We start from the raw sequence: 16,036 nt of genomic DNA, 5'->3' as shown, positions 1-16,036 counted from the left end.
GATCTGGGTAAGACCCTTATCCAAGTGGCCTGAAATAACATCTGGCTGACCTCCTCTAAGTGTTCCCAAAATATATTCACCCTAGAAAATGCGTTCAAACTACTCTTTCGCTGGTATATGACAAAAGAGTAAAATGCTACGCACAAGATTAATATTAAAAGTAAAAATAGGGAAGTCCAAAAAGTCCTTCACAAAGTCCACTGAATATATCAGCTACCTGTTTAATAGGCAATGGATAGCAAACAATCTCTAAGGGCAAAGCTCTTCTCTGGAGCGAGGCCGACTCTGGAATATGACATAAAAGAACAGAAGAGCGCCTCTAAGTGTAATATTTATTGTACAATTTAAGTGTTCAGCCAAGTAAAAACTCCCATAGAATACATGATAAAAAGGCTCATCTGTGGGTGATGATCCAATAACAGGATAATACGCTTCTGATCCAGGATGGTGTGATACCGCGGTATGCCAGGGAACTCGCCAGCAAGACCGAGTGGTTCTGGGTTGAAGCTGGATGAATATCGGTGTGGAACACAACTCCGACAAGTGTGTGACGTCAATAGGGGAAAAAAAAAAACAATGCGTTTCAGAGCATGCGCGAGACTCGTACAGAGCATGCATGCTCCTTTCTCAAGTGATGCAGGGACGGGGGAAAGCCATGTTTAAATAGAAAGGATGCCAGCATATTAGCAGTCAATAGATACACTAATTAATCTTTGGTCACAGGAAAACAATAAAAATAAAGACAATAGAACAAAAGCGGATACATACTTAGTGATGGATAAACAAAAAGAGGGGTCTATACAGGGGCAGACTGGCAACTTTCGGCCCAGGGGGTAAGTACAAACCAGAGGCCCATGGTACAGCGATTCGGCCCCTCTCCCACTCTCCTTTTTCCCGTCCTCCTCCTGACCCCCATTCCAAGCTGAAGCCCTGCTCCAAATACTCTCTGCTTACCGGCTGAATCCGGGTTCCTGACCTGGCCAGCAGGGGGGGGGGGCGGTTGGGGGGAGCTAGGACAGCTCAGGCGGGGCTGGCTGGGGGAGAAGTGTCTCCAGTGGGGCATGGAACCGGCCTCTGCTCAGACAGAGTTTACACCATCCATACTGGTAGAAGGCCTGCGCTCTGTCCTTTTACTTCTCTTCACCAGGAATTCTTTAGACATGTCTGTGGCAGAAGCAGTGTAGCATTTTTATGGGGCATCAGAGCGGCCCAGGGGGCAATTGCCCAGTCCTCCCTTGGGTATATACTGAAAATCTATATCCCAAATGACATATATATCCATTTAATATTAAAAGAACTGTAAAATAATTTTATAAAAATGGGAAAGACATCGGAATATAATGACTATATACACGAGGTATACAGAATTATGTAAGTATATGTAAACATACTGGATAGAAAATAGAAGAAAAATTAATTAGAGAATATTTAATGATCGAACTACACCATGTATTATTGAGAGATATAAATTCACCTTTATGTTAATAATCTATATTAGGCAAAAAGGTCACCTGGTCTTTACAACATATATAGCGCAGGTGACCTATAACAGGTTAGATGTAAAAAGGAGTATATTAAACTATGTCTCAATCTTAAAACTACTATATACACTCCTTCCCCAGTATTAACATATATCATATCCTCATTTCATCCCTTTAAGTACCAGATATATATACTGTTACATACATAGCCTATATATCCCTACTTCAAGACCAAGTATTGGTTGGTGTTATAACACTAAGGACATAGTTTGATATACTCCTTTTTATATCTAACCTATTATAGGTCACCTGCGGTATATATGTTGTATACAACAGGTGACCTTTTTGCCTAATATAGGTTATTTTAACATAGAGGTGAATTTATATCTCTTATTAATACATGGCATAGTTCGATCATTAAATATTCTCTCACCTAATTAATCTCTCTTTTGTTCATTGACGGACACTGCTCCTTATCTTCTTCACTGTTGGGTTATGCTGCCCCCCTACTGGAGTAGGACACTAGGCTGGAAAAAAAAACGACTACGCCTATGGGGCAGTCCCTGGGATTATACTCCCACTCTCGGCTATAGCCACTCCGGTCTTTTTCTGCCTAGTCAGGAGTAAGGACCTAATTCCATGCTGGGATCTCTGGTCCTGGCAATTTTTTTCCTTTTACATGGAATTTTTTCTATCTTTGTTATTTTGTTTCCTGTGAGAAGCTACAATCAGCAAACTGGATAATCTAGATCCAGAGGGTCCCCCCAGTCTGGCCAGTGAGCACGCACAGGCCTCAGCTCCGCACTAGGTCGTCCGCAACATAGCCCCACTAAACGGGGGCTGGCCTGCGAGTTAAACGTCTCAAGAGGGGTGCGTGCGACCTAGCCTCGGCCTGAGTCGGTGTTCCTTCTAGCCAACAGCCACCCACATTCCGATGGAGCGGTGGTCTGTCAGAAGCGGTGTCCACCCTGTTCCTGGTATGGTAAGTAGCTGTCCCCCTCTAGCCCCAGAGGGTTTTGGGGTGGACGTGGGCCCCTCCCTGGGATGGTCCCACCCTGGGCTCCCCTCCTTCCCCTGCACCCCCCGCCCCGTTTTATCAGTGGTCCTCTCCGAACTTGCTACCCCCCATCTGCCCACACCTCCCCTCCCATGGGGTGGCCATTCCTTTTTAGTTCTGGGGTGTCAAGCTGGTGTTGGGGGGGGGGGGGGAGCATCCTGCCTGTGACCAGATGATCCATTTTTGGCCAGGGCCCTCCCTTCTTGCTGGGATCGTGTTCGGTGCTCATGGGGTCCTGGGGCCCCCGGGAGCAGCTTGGTGCCACCGATTTCTTGTAGCTCTTTTGTTCTATGGTTCGACTGCTATATATTGTGGTTTCCTCATTGGAAATAGTGGCGGCCATGTTTTTGAGGCTGTATGGGCAGTGATTCGGCAGTGGGAGCCCCTCCTCATTCCCTAGTGCTGACTCCTGGATCTTTCTCTTCCTAATCGTCGCATGGTGTGCAGTTCGTTTGGTGCTGTGAGTGCCTGATCGATGATGGTGAGCTTTTGTGGGGCTCTCTCTCCCTCTCTCTGCTCTGCTATAGCAGTGATGGTGCATCTGTGCTGGGCCTTGTAGTGCCACCAGCGCGGTGGGGGTGTCCATAGCAGTGTTAAACACCTTTTTGTGTGGGTCCCCCTGTTCCCTAATGGAGTCGCTAAAGCACATTTCCCCACCTGATCACCTCTCAGAGGCTGCGGGGCCCTCCGGGTCCCAACAATCACTGACTACACTGATGGCGGTCCTGGGCGTCCCCTGCTTTCACCTGCCTCATCTGTCTCATCAGATCCTGAATATGATTTGGCTGCCGCGGATGCGAGTTACCCTTCTGGGTCTGCGTCCACACACCCTGCGTGCTCAGATAGTGAGGATGATTCCTCAGCTCCTCTAGCCGTGCATGAAAAGATGCTGGTGGATGCACTGAAGTCCCCGGCCTTCAAGGATCCGGCTGATAGGAGGTCGGAAGCTCTGATGACCCGCCATATGTTCACGGTGGCCGGGTCGGCGCTTAGGCTAGTTTTTGCTATTGCCATGGTGTCGCAAACTCTGACTGAGTGGGCCAAACTTTTATATTGGGACCTGGATGGGGAACAGCTTCCTCCTGCTTTTGCAGAGCTGGCGGATCAGTTGGTCCAGGGGCTACAGTTTATCTGTGATACCTCTTTGGATGCGGCTCCCTTGCTTTCTAGTCTCAGCAGTGGTCCTTCGGCGTATTACCTGGCTAAAATGCTGGTCGGCGGACCAGACCTCTGAGAAGGCCTTATCTGATCTCCTATTTGTGGGGGATAGCCTGTTTGGAGCTTCCTTGGATGACATCATTATGGGCCTCACAGGGGGGAAGAGTACTCTTCTTCCACAGGCTTCCAAGGGCAAGGAGCCCCGTCATAGACGGGGGGCTGTTCTTCTCGGCTCATAAGAGGCTTTTTCATCCCTCAGGGTCTCAAGACAAGGGATCTAAGCCCTTCAGGGCATCCACTGCAGGTTCCAAGCGGCCCTGGTCTGTCAAGCCATGAGGACGCCCCTTCGTGAAGAGGAAGACTTGTCCGCAGGTCTGGAAGAGCCTTCCAGACCTGCAGACAAGTCTTCTTCTTCATGAAGGGGAATCCTTACCTGTATCTGGGGTGGGGGGACGTTGTCGCTGGTTTTCGGATCCGTGGACCTCCCTGGTACAGGACAAGTGGGTCTATGAAGTCATTCCGTCTGGTTACAAGATCGAGTTTCGGTCTTATCGTCCAAAAAGATTCTTCCCTTCCAAACTGTCCCCAGATCGCTTAAGGGGTCTTTTTGGGGCAATGCATGACTTGCTTCTTCAAGGGGTGATTGTCCCAATCCAGACTTCAGGACATTTTCAGGGGTTCCACTCAAACCTGTTCACTGTTCCCGGGAAGGAAGGCAAGGTACATCCAATTCTGGACCTCAAGGCGCTAAACTGCTTTGTGCGGGTACAGAAGTTCCAAATGGGGTCCATTTGCACGGTAGTGGCGTCCCTACATCAGGGTGATTTTCTCGCTTCTACCGGCATCAAGTCACCAACGCTTTCTCCGCTTTGCCATGGGCGAGGAGCATTATCAGTTTGTGGCGTTACCCTTTGGTCTCGTCTTCACGAAAGTTTTGGCCCCGGTGCTAGCATTGTTGCGTCAGTGGGGGATTGCGATAACTCCAGAAATTTTAGGGAGCAATTCAGCTTCTGTTGACCAGCAGACGATCATCCCTCCGAGCTCGCATGCGGGCGCTGGGCTTGATGGTGTCTACCTTCGAGGCGGTTCTGTTTGCACAGTTCCACACGAGATCTCTGCAAAAAGAGATCCTGGTGAAATGGAACAGGAAGGCTCTTGACAATCCTGTTGAGCCGGGGTACGAGAGGGTGCCTGATCTGGTGGCCTTGTTCTCCGGCACTTCAACTGGGAAAATCCTTTCTTCCCCTGTACTGGACGGTTGTCACCACAGATGCCAGCATGTCAGGGTGGGGAGGTATTATTGGCACAGATTGTGCTCAAGGGGTCTTGACTCTGCCAGAGTCCATACTGCCAATCAATGTACTGGAACTCTAAGCGATCAGACTTTGTCTGGCTCATTGGACATTTCTTCTTCAGGGGGTCCGGTACATATTCAATCAGACAATACCACGCCTGTGGCCTATGTCAATCACCAAGGGGGCACAGGCACAAGAAGTGCCTCGGCAACTTGGGAAGTAGCTGGAATTCTAAGGTGGGCAGAAAAATTCCTTCCAGCTCTCTCTGCTGTACACATTCCAGGGGTGGAAAATTGGCAAGCGGATTACCTCAGTCGACAGGCATTGGACCAGGGGGAATGGTCACTTTATCCAGAGGTGGTCTCGTCTAAACAGGAAGGTACAGAGGTTTGTGACATGGTCTCGGAATCCTCTAGCCAACGCCACAGACACCCTAGTGGCTCCTTGGATTCAGTATCATCTGATTTACGCCTTTCCCCCTCTCAAACTTCTGCCCCAACTTCTGTGCAGGATAAAGGCAGAAGGGATTCTGGTCGTTCTAGTGGCTTCAGATTGGCCTCGCTGGTCTTGGTATACCGATCTGGTACGGCTGGTCGCCGACATTCTGTGGAGACTTCCTTTCAGGGAAGATCTGCTGTGCCAAGGGCCAATCTTCCACCCTGCTTTACAGCCTCTGGCTTTAACTGCTTGGCTGTTCAAAGCCAGGTGATAAAGGATAGAGGTTTGTCAGAATTGGTAATTCCTACACTGTTAAAAGCTAGAAAATCTACCTCTAGGATCTACCATCATACTTGGAAGATGTACATTGCGTGGTGTGAATCTCTTGGGGTTCACCCTTGCTCCTTTTTAGTGGCTCGGATATTGGCTTTCCTCCAACAGGGGGTTGAGCAGCGCCTGGCCTTGAGTACCATCAAGGGCCAGGTTTTGGCCTTGGTGGTTTTCTTTCAATGACCATTGGCCACACATTCCTTTTGACACTTGGCTCCTCCAGTGTGATCTCCATTGCCACTGTGGGACCTCAATTTGGTGCTGTCGGTGCTTCAGAAACCTCCCTTCTTCTGGAAGTTCCCCTACTTATGTTGTCCCAGAAGGTGGCCTTTTTGGTGGCTATTACTACTGTGTGCAGGGTGTTGGAGCTGCCTGCGTTGTCTTGTCGTTCACTTTACCTGGTGGTTCTTCGTCACCGTCCGTTGTTCCAGGCCGAAACATCCTAAGGAAATTGCCTTGCATTCCGTGGATGTGGTTTGGGCAATCAGGCTGTACCTGGCAGCTATGGAGTCTTTCAGGAAGTCAGACTCATTATTAGTACTCGCTGAAGGAACTCGTAAAGGGTTGGCGGCTTCTGCTGCAACCATTTTCATATGGATCAGACAGACAGTGGTTCAGGCTTATTCAATTAAGGGTTAGGTTCCTCCTTTCCCTGTTAAGGCTCACTCTACTCAGGGCTTAGTGCCTCTTGGGCCTTTTGTCATCAGGCGTCAGTGCTGCAGGTTTGCAAGGCGGCTACCTGGTCGTCTGTGCACACTTTCACAAAATATTACAAGGTGGATGTGTTGGCATGGATGCTTGCTTTGGCCGCAAGGTTTTGCAGGCTGCTGTTTAGAAGACCTGGTCCTCTTTGAGTTTGTATTGTTTTTTTTTCAGGTGAGCCCCAGTTGTTTATGGTTGAGCTCCATATTACCTGGTAGGCTATGATTTAGCCTTGGGAATTTTTTTCTTGCTGTTCCCACCCCTCATGTTTGACACTGCTTTGGGACGTCCCAACGGTGAAGAAGATAAGGAGCTGTGTCCGTCAATGAACGAAAGAGATAATGGGATTTTTGATTTCCTGTAAAATCCATCCGGACACAGCACCCACCCCTCTATAGAGTTGGTTTTTTTCTGACACTGCTTGTAACAACACTGAGTGGCTATAGCCCAGAGTGGGAGTATACCCCCAGGGGCTGCCCCATAGGCGTAGTCAAGTTTTTTTTTCTTGCCTAGTGTCCTACTCCTGTAGGGGGCAGCATAACCCAACAGGGAAGAAGATGAGGAGCTGTGTCCATCAATGAACATCAGAGAAATTGATTTTACGGTAAGTCAAAAATCCAATTTCTCTTACGTCCTCCGACAGTCGCCGCCTCCTCTAAGTCATCACTGTTGGGTATTGACTTCCGCTCCGCAGGAGTAGCTAGGCATATAGACTTAGTCAAAAACATAAGTCATTAGCATATACACACCCATGGGGGCTGTCCCATCTGGTCAATACCCCCCTGCAGTGACCACTCCCAACTCAGTTTTAATCTGCCTAGCGTCAGGAGTAGTTAGGCTTCCCTGTGCTGGGGCTACAGTCTCAGCCTAAATCTTTTATTTGATTTTCTTTAAAAATTTCAGTTTTTTTCTTACTTTACTAGCTGTTTATTTTGTCAGCTTTAGTTTTAGTCGACTCTTCGGAAGAAGATGGATCATGCGGTGCTGGGATTCGGACTGACCGCCCTGGTTCTTCAGGGCAGAGGGTCAGATGGACCCCCAGCCCGCCATCGAGCGTTCAGCTATGGTTCGCCCTGGCATTATGAATGACCCATCCCTGCTCGCAGCAGGGATGCAGCCGTGAGGTGGCTACCTCACTGGACGCATCTGCGATTCTGCAGTGCAATGTCCCTGGATAACGGCATTCCCTGTCAGATGAGGACAGCGGCTTTCCGTTCTGAGAGGCTCCCCACGCCATCTGGTACAGGTAAGTACTTCTGTGTGGGGCCTCTGTCTGGGGTGGCAGTCTGTGTTGCTGTGTGTTCCCCATGTCTGTGCCTGTGTGCCTCCCTGATGCGGTCCCTGCAGGGATCGCTTGTACATGCGCTGCGGCGCTGTGTGTTTGTGGGGGCCCCCTTCCCTGTATCACTTCGGTGTCTGTGGGGGTACAGACTGAGTGTGTGGCGACCGCAGTGGGCGAATCCGTGCAGTCCGCCATTTTAAGTATGGGCAGGCATGTTTTGTCTTCTTTATGGGCAAACTACATGCTGGTTTTGGCGCCATCCGCCACCATTTTGCAGTCGCAGAGCGATCGTTCCAGCTTCATGTTCGGCGGCCATGTTTGTGGAGCTTTCCATGCAATTCCTATGGGGCAGCCATTTTCCCTGGGTCATGCAGCCTCTATGTTCAGCCTACTTTAGCAGCACTTCCTTTTCCTCTGATGCTGGACAGCAGTGGCAACGCTCTGCGGAGCTCTGCAGGTTATCGCTCTCAATATCTTTCTGTATTGTCACTTCTGGCTCAGTTTTTTTCTTCTCCTGTTTGGGGGTCTTTGTCACTGTAGCTGTAGAGGTGGGCTGCGCACTCCGCAGCGCTCTTAAAGGGACAGTACAAGCACCTTGCACTGTTGTTTTTTTGTCACATTGGGCAATGGATTCTCAGGACAGCAAATTCCCCCCAGCTCTTGTGGAGGTCCCCAGTTCTCCTGTGGCCCCTCTGAGACCTGATTTGGCCGCTGTAGTGGCGACCTTGGTGTCAAACGTGGAAATGCTGATGGCTGAACGTGCTGCTAAAAAGAGGCCCAGATTGTCTCTGTCCTCTGATTAAGATGGTGATATGGCTGCTGCTGCTGTGAGCGTGCCCTTTTCAGGGTCCCGCTCATCCTTAAACCCACTGGGGTCTGAGGGGGAGGCAGAGGTGGAGGGGGTTGATACCTCCTCCCCGGTGTCGCCTGAAGAACGGGGGCGACCATGGATGAATTAATTGTTTCTTTGCAGGAAACACTGCATTTGGAGGATGAGCCCAGTCCTCCGGACGTTGTGTCCTCATTTGGGACGCACAGGACCCGCAAGTCGGCGCAGGTGTTTCCCTGCCCGGCTGAGTTTCATTACACTGTTAATGAAATGTGGCGCACTTTAAAACGTCCATTCCTGGTACCTAGTCGGTTCAAATTGCTTTATCCCTTTGCACCGGCTACGGAATCACGGTGGTGTGTGCCTCCACAGGTGGATCACACTGTGGCCGTGTTAAACAAGGCTACCTTGATTCCTACAGAGGATTCCCCGGTTTTCCGGGATCCCACGGACCGGCGGTTGGATTCTCTGGCCCGCCATTCCTATATGGTGGCGGGCTCGTTGCTCAAACCTGTTTTCGCGTCCGTTTTGGTGGCGCAGGCGGTGGCTAATTGGACCAAGGTGCTTAGGAGCAACCTCGTTGCTGATGATGTTCCGCCTGCCCGACTGGAAATGGTGGATCAAATCCACCAAGGAATCATGTATTTGTGTGATGTGGCCTTAAATGAGGCCCCCTTAGTAGCACGCCTGTCTAGTGTCTCGGTGACTGATATGGCTGAAGAGCTGGTCGGCTGACCAGTCCTCACGGAAAACAGTTGCTGATTTTCCCTAAGCTGGCTCTCGCCTTTTTGGCGAGGCGTTGGATACCCTGGTAAAAGGCGTTACGGGGGGCAAGAGCACCATGCTGCCCGAAGAACAAGTCCTTTCGAGGCAAGCGGGGTTCTGCGCCTAGATCCAATCAGGGGTCCTTTCGTAACCAATCCAAGGGCAAGCCCTTCAAGGCCCAGGGCGGCCAGAAGAAGCCCTGGGCGGGTAAGCAGAAGTCGGGCAATGCCGGCTCGGCGGGTCAGTCCGCCTCTGCCTGAAGGGGCGCCCTCACCCGTTTCAGGGGTGGGGGGACGTTTGCGCTGTTTCCTCCAGCCTTGGCTGCTCCGGATATCGGACAGGTGGGTTCAGGAAATCATTAGATCAGGGTACAAGATCGAATTCTTTTCCTGGCCGGCAGACAGATTCTTTCCTTCAAATCTTCATTTGCCTCCGGGGCATCTGCAGGACCTGCACCGAGCGGTTCAGGACCTTCTTGCTCAGGGGGTGATTGTCCCGGTGCCTCATCGGGACAGGTTTCGGGGGTTTTATTCCAATCTGTTCACTGTGCCCAGAAAGGAGGGCAAAGTGCGTCCTATTCTGGACCTGAAAGCGCTGAACCGCTTTGTGCGCGTTCGGAAATTCCGTATGGAGTCTCTCTGTTCGGTGGTGGCCTCCCTGGGCCCAGGGGAATTCCTGGCCTCGATAGATCTCAAGGATGCGTACCTGCACATCCCCATTTTCGAGGGTCATCAGCGGTACCTTCGGTTTGCTATCGCAGAGGACCACTACCAGTTTATGGCGTTACCTTTCGGTCTCGCTTCGGCACCAAGGGTTTTTACCAAAGTGCTGGCGCCGGTTCTGGGCCTGCTGAGGGCTCAGGGCATTGCGGTCTTGGGTTACCTGGACGATCTACTTCTGAGATCGCGTGCCAGCCAGGACCTAGTTCGCGATCTGTCCACTACGGTACAGACACTCCAGGAGTTCGGATGGACCATCAACGTTCAGAAATCGAAGTTGTCTCCATCGCTTTGTCTTCCCTATCTGGGAATGATTCTGGACTCTGCTCAGGCAAAGGTGTTCTTGCCGGAGGACAAGCTCCGGACCTTGCAGGACAAGATCAGGTCCCTCAGGGACAACCCGTCTTCGTCACTCAGGACCTGGGGTTGATGGTATCGGCCTTAGAGGCGATACCCTTTGCTCAGTTTCACACGCGGGCTCTCCAGATGGAGATCCTAGCGCCGGTGGGACAGACTGCCTCAGTCTCTGGTTTTGAGTGTCTCCTTGAGTCGTCAGACCAGATTGGCTCTTCTGTGGTGGCTCCAGTCCCCGTCGGTGGCGGAAGGCAAGTCCTTCCGTCCGTTGGTGTGGACGGTGATTACCACGGATCCCGGCCTGTCGGGCTGGGGTGGAGTCCTGGGCAACCTGTCTGTCCAGGACACTTGGTCAGAGGAGGAGTCCTCCCTCCCGATAAATGTGCTGGAATTGCGAGCGATAAAACTCTGTCTCTTCCAGTGGTTGGACCGTCTTTGGGGCCGTCCTGTCTGGGTACAGACGGACAATGCTACCGCGGTGGCTTACATCAACCACCAAGGGGGCACCAAGAGTACTCGGGTGGCCCGGGAGGTGGCCGACATTCTGTCTTGGGCCGAGACTCATGTCCCGGCGATCTCAGCAGTTCACATTCCGGGTGTGGAAAATTGGCAGGCCGACTATCTGAGCCGCCAGACCCTGGACCAGGGGGAATAGTCCCTGCACCCGGAGGTCTTCCAAATGCTGTGTGCGAGGTGGGGATCCCCGGACATGGATCTGTTCGCATCTCGGTTAAACCAAAAGGTGGAAAGGTTTGTGGCAAGAACGTGCGATCCGTTGGCGGACGCCTCGGATGCGTTAGTGGCCCCTTGGCATCAGTATCAGCTGATGTATGCTTTTCCCCCGATCCAGTTGCTATCCAGGTTTCTCCGCAGGTTAGCCTCGGAACCGCACCTGGTGATTCTGGTGGCTCTGGACTGGCCACGCCGGTCCTGGTACACCGACGTTGTTCACCTGGCAGTGGCGCCTCCGTGGCGGCTGCCCATGCGGGAAGATCTCCTGTCTCAGGGTCCGATCTTCCATCCTGCTTTATAGTCGCTGGCTTTAACGGCCTGGCTGTTGAGACCCAGGTCCTGAGGGACAGGGGTCTCTCCTCTGAGGTCATCCCTACCCTTGTCAAGGCTAAAATGGGGGAAATTGCTTGGTGCCTCGGGCCAAGAAGTGGGGTGGGACTTTTACGGGCAAGTGAGTTACATACAATTTATAAAAAGTAATCAGAAATATTTATTTATATACAATGTTAGGATACAATTTTTTGTACTTATATCCAGTGCATAAGTGTTTGGGTTATAGACCCAAAGTGTGTTTAGAGGAAGGTAAAGTTTTGGAAAAATATCCGTGACATAGGTGAAAAAGGGGTGACTTTTGTTTTTGGACGTTGTTCTCTGTTTTTTCCAGGCTTGTTGCTTGGAAAAATCTGTTCACAGAGTTCCAACTATAGGTCCAAAGCGTGTTTATCCAACGCGTTTCGGCTACTGTGTAGCCTTTTTCAAGGATTATATGGTTATCACCAGTTCTGTGGAGATAGTGATAATATTATTTTTATCCTTTATATATATTTATTAGCAGTGGCGGCCTGTGCATAGGGGGCGCCAGGGCGCCGCCCCCCCCCTGAAAAAAGGAAAAAAAAAAATTAAAAAAAAAAAAAAAAAAAAAAAAATTACAAAAAGATCGATAAAGTTTTCCAAAAAAAAAAATTGTGTTCGCCGGCCTATGTGGAGGCTGTGGGGGGGTGGGATTTACGACCCAGAAGAGGCGCCGATTGGCTGCCTTCTGGGGCGTAACCTGGGCGCAGGGTACAGCGCTAGGAAACCCCCACTTTCGGAATGTCCTGGCTGTGATTGGTCCAGTCTCCAGCCTGGACCAATCATCATCCAGGACATCTGATGCTGACCCGTGACCCCGCTGACGTCGCGTACGTCAGTCACGAGTCAGTGCGGTGGACGGCCGGCACAGCAGAGCGGAGCGGAGACTTGGAGAGAGCAGACCGGACACCGGAATCGGCAGGGAGACGGACGGACGGACGGACGACCAGGCAGTCACCTCAGCAGGCCGCAGCGTCTCTCTCCAGAGGAGTGGAGGTCATCTGACATCTGGACTGGAAGAGAAGATCGAGCCACCGGTAAGTGAGTCCTTCTCAGTCAGCGGGAAACTGAAAGAAAAACCACGGGATGCACAAGGCTATGGAAGGCAGCCATATTCTTCTGCCTCATTTTAATAGTATGCTGTAGCCCCTGGGACCACACTGTGCTGCTGTCCTACATTGTATTCTGGGGACCCAGGGGTCACATTCTGCTGCTCTACTGTTTTGTGGCCCAACACTGTGGGGGAGATGGGACTGGAGGGGGAGGACATGGGATGGGGGAGATGGGACTGGAGGGGGAGGACATGGGATGGGGGAGATGGGACTGGAGGGGGAGGACATGGATGGGGGAGATGGGACTAGGAGGAGGAAGACATGGGATGGGGGAGATGGGACTGGAGGGGGAGGACATGGATGGGGGAGATGGGACTAGGAGGAGGAAGACATGGGATGGGGGAGATGGGACTGGAGGGGGAGGACATGGGATGGGGGAGATGGGACTGGAGGGGGAGGACATGGGATGGGGGAGATGGGACTAGGAGGAGGAAGACATGGGATGGGGGAGATGGGACTGGAGGGGGAGGACATGGGATGGGGGAGATGGGACTGGAGGGGGAGGACATGGGATGGGGGAGATGGGACTGGAGGGGGAGGACATGGGATGGGGGAGATGGGACTGGAGGGGGAGGACATGGGATGGGGGAGATGGGACTAGAGGAGGAGGAAGACATGGGATGGGGGAGATGGGACTGGAGGGGGAGGACATGGATGGGGGAGATGGGACTGGAGGGGGAGGACATGGATGGGGGAGATGGGACTAGGAGGAGGAAGACATGGGATGGGGGAGATGGGACTGGAGGGGGAGGACATGGGATGGGGGAGATGGGACTGGAGGGGGAGGACATGGGATGGGGGAGATGGGACTGGAGGGGGAGGACATGGGATGGGGGAGATGGGACTAGGAGGAGGAAGACATGGGATGGGGGAGATGGGACTGGAGGGGGAGGACATGGGATGGGGGAGATGGGACTGGAGGGGGAGGACATGGGATGGGGGAGATGGGACTGGAGGGGGAGGACATGGGATGGGGGAGATGGGACTGGAGGGGGAGGACATGGGATGGGGGAGATGGGACTAGAGGAGGAGGAAGACATGGGATGGGGGAGATGGGACTGGAGGGGGAGGACATGGGATGGGGGAGATGGGACTGGAGGGGGAGGACATGGGATGGGGGAGATGGGACTGGAGGGGGAGGACATGGGATGGGGGAGATGGGACTGGAGGGGGAGGACATGGATGGGGGAGATGGGACTGGAGGGGGAGGACATGGGATGGGGGAGATGGGACTGGAGGGGGAGGACATGGGATGGGGGAGATGGGACTAGGAGGAGGAAGACATGGGATGGGGGAGATGGGACTGGAGGGGGAGGACATGGGATGGGGGAGATGGGACTAGGAGGAGGAAGACATGGGATGGGGGAGATGGGACTGGAGGGGGAGGACATGGGATGGGGGAGATGGGACTGGAGGGGGAGGACATGGGATGGGGGAGATGGGACTGGAGGGGGAGGACATGGGATGGGGGAGATGGGACTAGAGGAGGAGGAAGACATGGGATGGGGGAGATGGGACTGGAGGGGGAGGACATGGGATGGGGGAGATGGGACTAGAGGAAGACATGGGATGGGGGAGATGGGACTTGAGGGGGAGGAGGACATGGGATGGGGGAGATGGGACTGGAGGGGGAGGACATGGGATGGGGGAGATGGGACTGGAGGGGGAGGACATGGGATGGGGGAGATGGGACTAGGAGGAGGAAGACATGGAAAGGGGGAGATGGGACTGGAGGGGGAGGACATGGGATGGGGGAGATGGGACTAGGAGGAGGAAGACATGGGATGGGGGAGATGGGACTAGAGGAGGAGGAAGACATGGGATGGGGGAGATGGGACTAGAGGAGGAGGAAGACATGGGATGGGGGAGATGGGACTAGAGGAGGAGGAAGACATGGGATGGGGGAGATGGGACTAGAGGAGGAGGAAGACATGGGATGGGGGAGATGGGACTGGAGGGGGAGGACATGGGATGGGGGAGATGGGACTGGAGGGGGAGGACATGGGATGGGGGAGATGGGACTGGAGGGGGAGGACATGGGATGGGGGAGATGGGACTGGAGGGGGAGGACAGGGATGGGGGAGATGGGACTGGAGGGGGAGAACATGGATGGGGGAGATGGGACTGGAGGGGGAGGACATGGATGGGGGAGATGGGACTGGAGGGGGAGGACATGGATGGGGGAGATGGGACTGGAGGGGGGGACATGGATGGGGGAGATGGGACTGGAGGGGGAGGACATGGGATGGGGGAGATGGGACTGGAGGGGGAGGACATGGGGTGGGGGAGATGGGACTGGAGGGGGAGGACATGGGGTGGGGGAGATGGGACTGGAGGGGGAGGACATGGGATGGGTGAGATGGGACTGGAGGGGGAGGACATGGGATGGGTGAGATGGGACTGGAGGGGGAGGACATGGGATGGGTGAGATGGGACTGGAGGGGGAGGACATGGATGGGTGAGATGGGACAGGAGGAGGAGGAAGACATGGGATGGAGGGGGACATGGTGGGATGGTCAGTGCGTGGATTTAGTGGGCAGGCCCTGGAGAATGTTTTAGGTTAGGCATGGGGGGGGGGGGGGGCTGGCCTAAAGTTGTGTAAGGGGTCCCAGAATTTCTGGTGGCTGCCCTGGCGCCAATGTTATGGGGCAGACTGGAGTTAGAACTAAGCCCTCCAGTGCCTCGCTGAGACGGCTGACATCTTCCAACAGTCTTCCTTTCAGATTTGCAGCCTCTGGCTATATAAGTGGCTGGGGGGGACGGGATGACATCACTCCCACACATGCAGGCAAAGGTGGAGCCTAAAGAGGAAGGGATGTGGTTTTGCAAATGACAAGAAGGGTCTTAAACAGGAAGGGGTGTGGCCTTGACAGGAAGGGGGTCATATTTAAATTAGGGGTGCACGAGTTTAGATAGGCCTAGGGCAGCACAAAACCTAAATACACCACTGAATACAGTATTTTGATTTGTCCACAAATGTGATTTTGTATATGCCACAGTTTTTGATAAAAGATTTTTTTTTTTTTTTGTAATAAAGTATAGTGGTAGTTCACACAACAAACAGTATATCACTTTTTCATAGCTGTGTATATGTAGATCAGAGTCGTTATTGACAATTGTCTATAAAAGCATAGAAACAGGAGTTAATTAGGTTTCAGCTGTAGTGCTACTCCAAGAGGAGACGCTGAATTGTTTTGTTAATTCCTCTGTATACTTGAAGATGACACACCTCACTCACCTAGCACTTACAAACACACTGTAAGGTATTTCAAGTAATTTATTATGTCAAGCATAGCCTAAAACCTAGTACACACCACTATTTTTTTTCCATTCAATTTAGGGGGCTGAACAAAAAAAACCTGACAACTCAGATCAGAGCTGCTGTACTAACAATCCAATGTTAGTACAGTGACCTCCCTTGCTATTCTCTT

The sequence above is a fragment of the Pelophylax lessonae genome (genome assembly GCF_965119305.1).
Source record: "Pelophylax lessonae genome assembly, chromosome: 4".
NCBI lineage: Eukaryota > Metazoa > Chordata > Amphibia > Anura > Ranidae > Pelophylax > Pelophylax lessonae.
The sequence above is the reverse complement of the archived record's forward strand: the minus strand, read 5'-3'. Positions refer to the sequence as shown.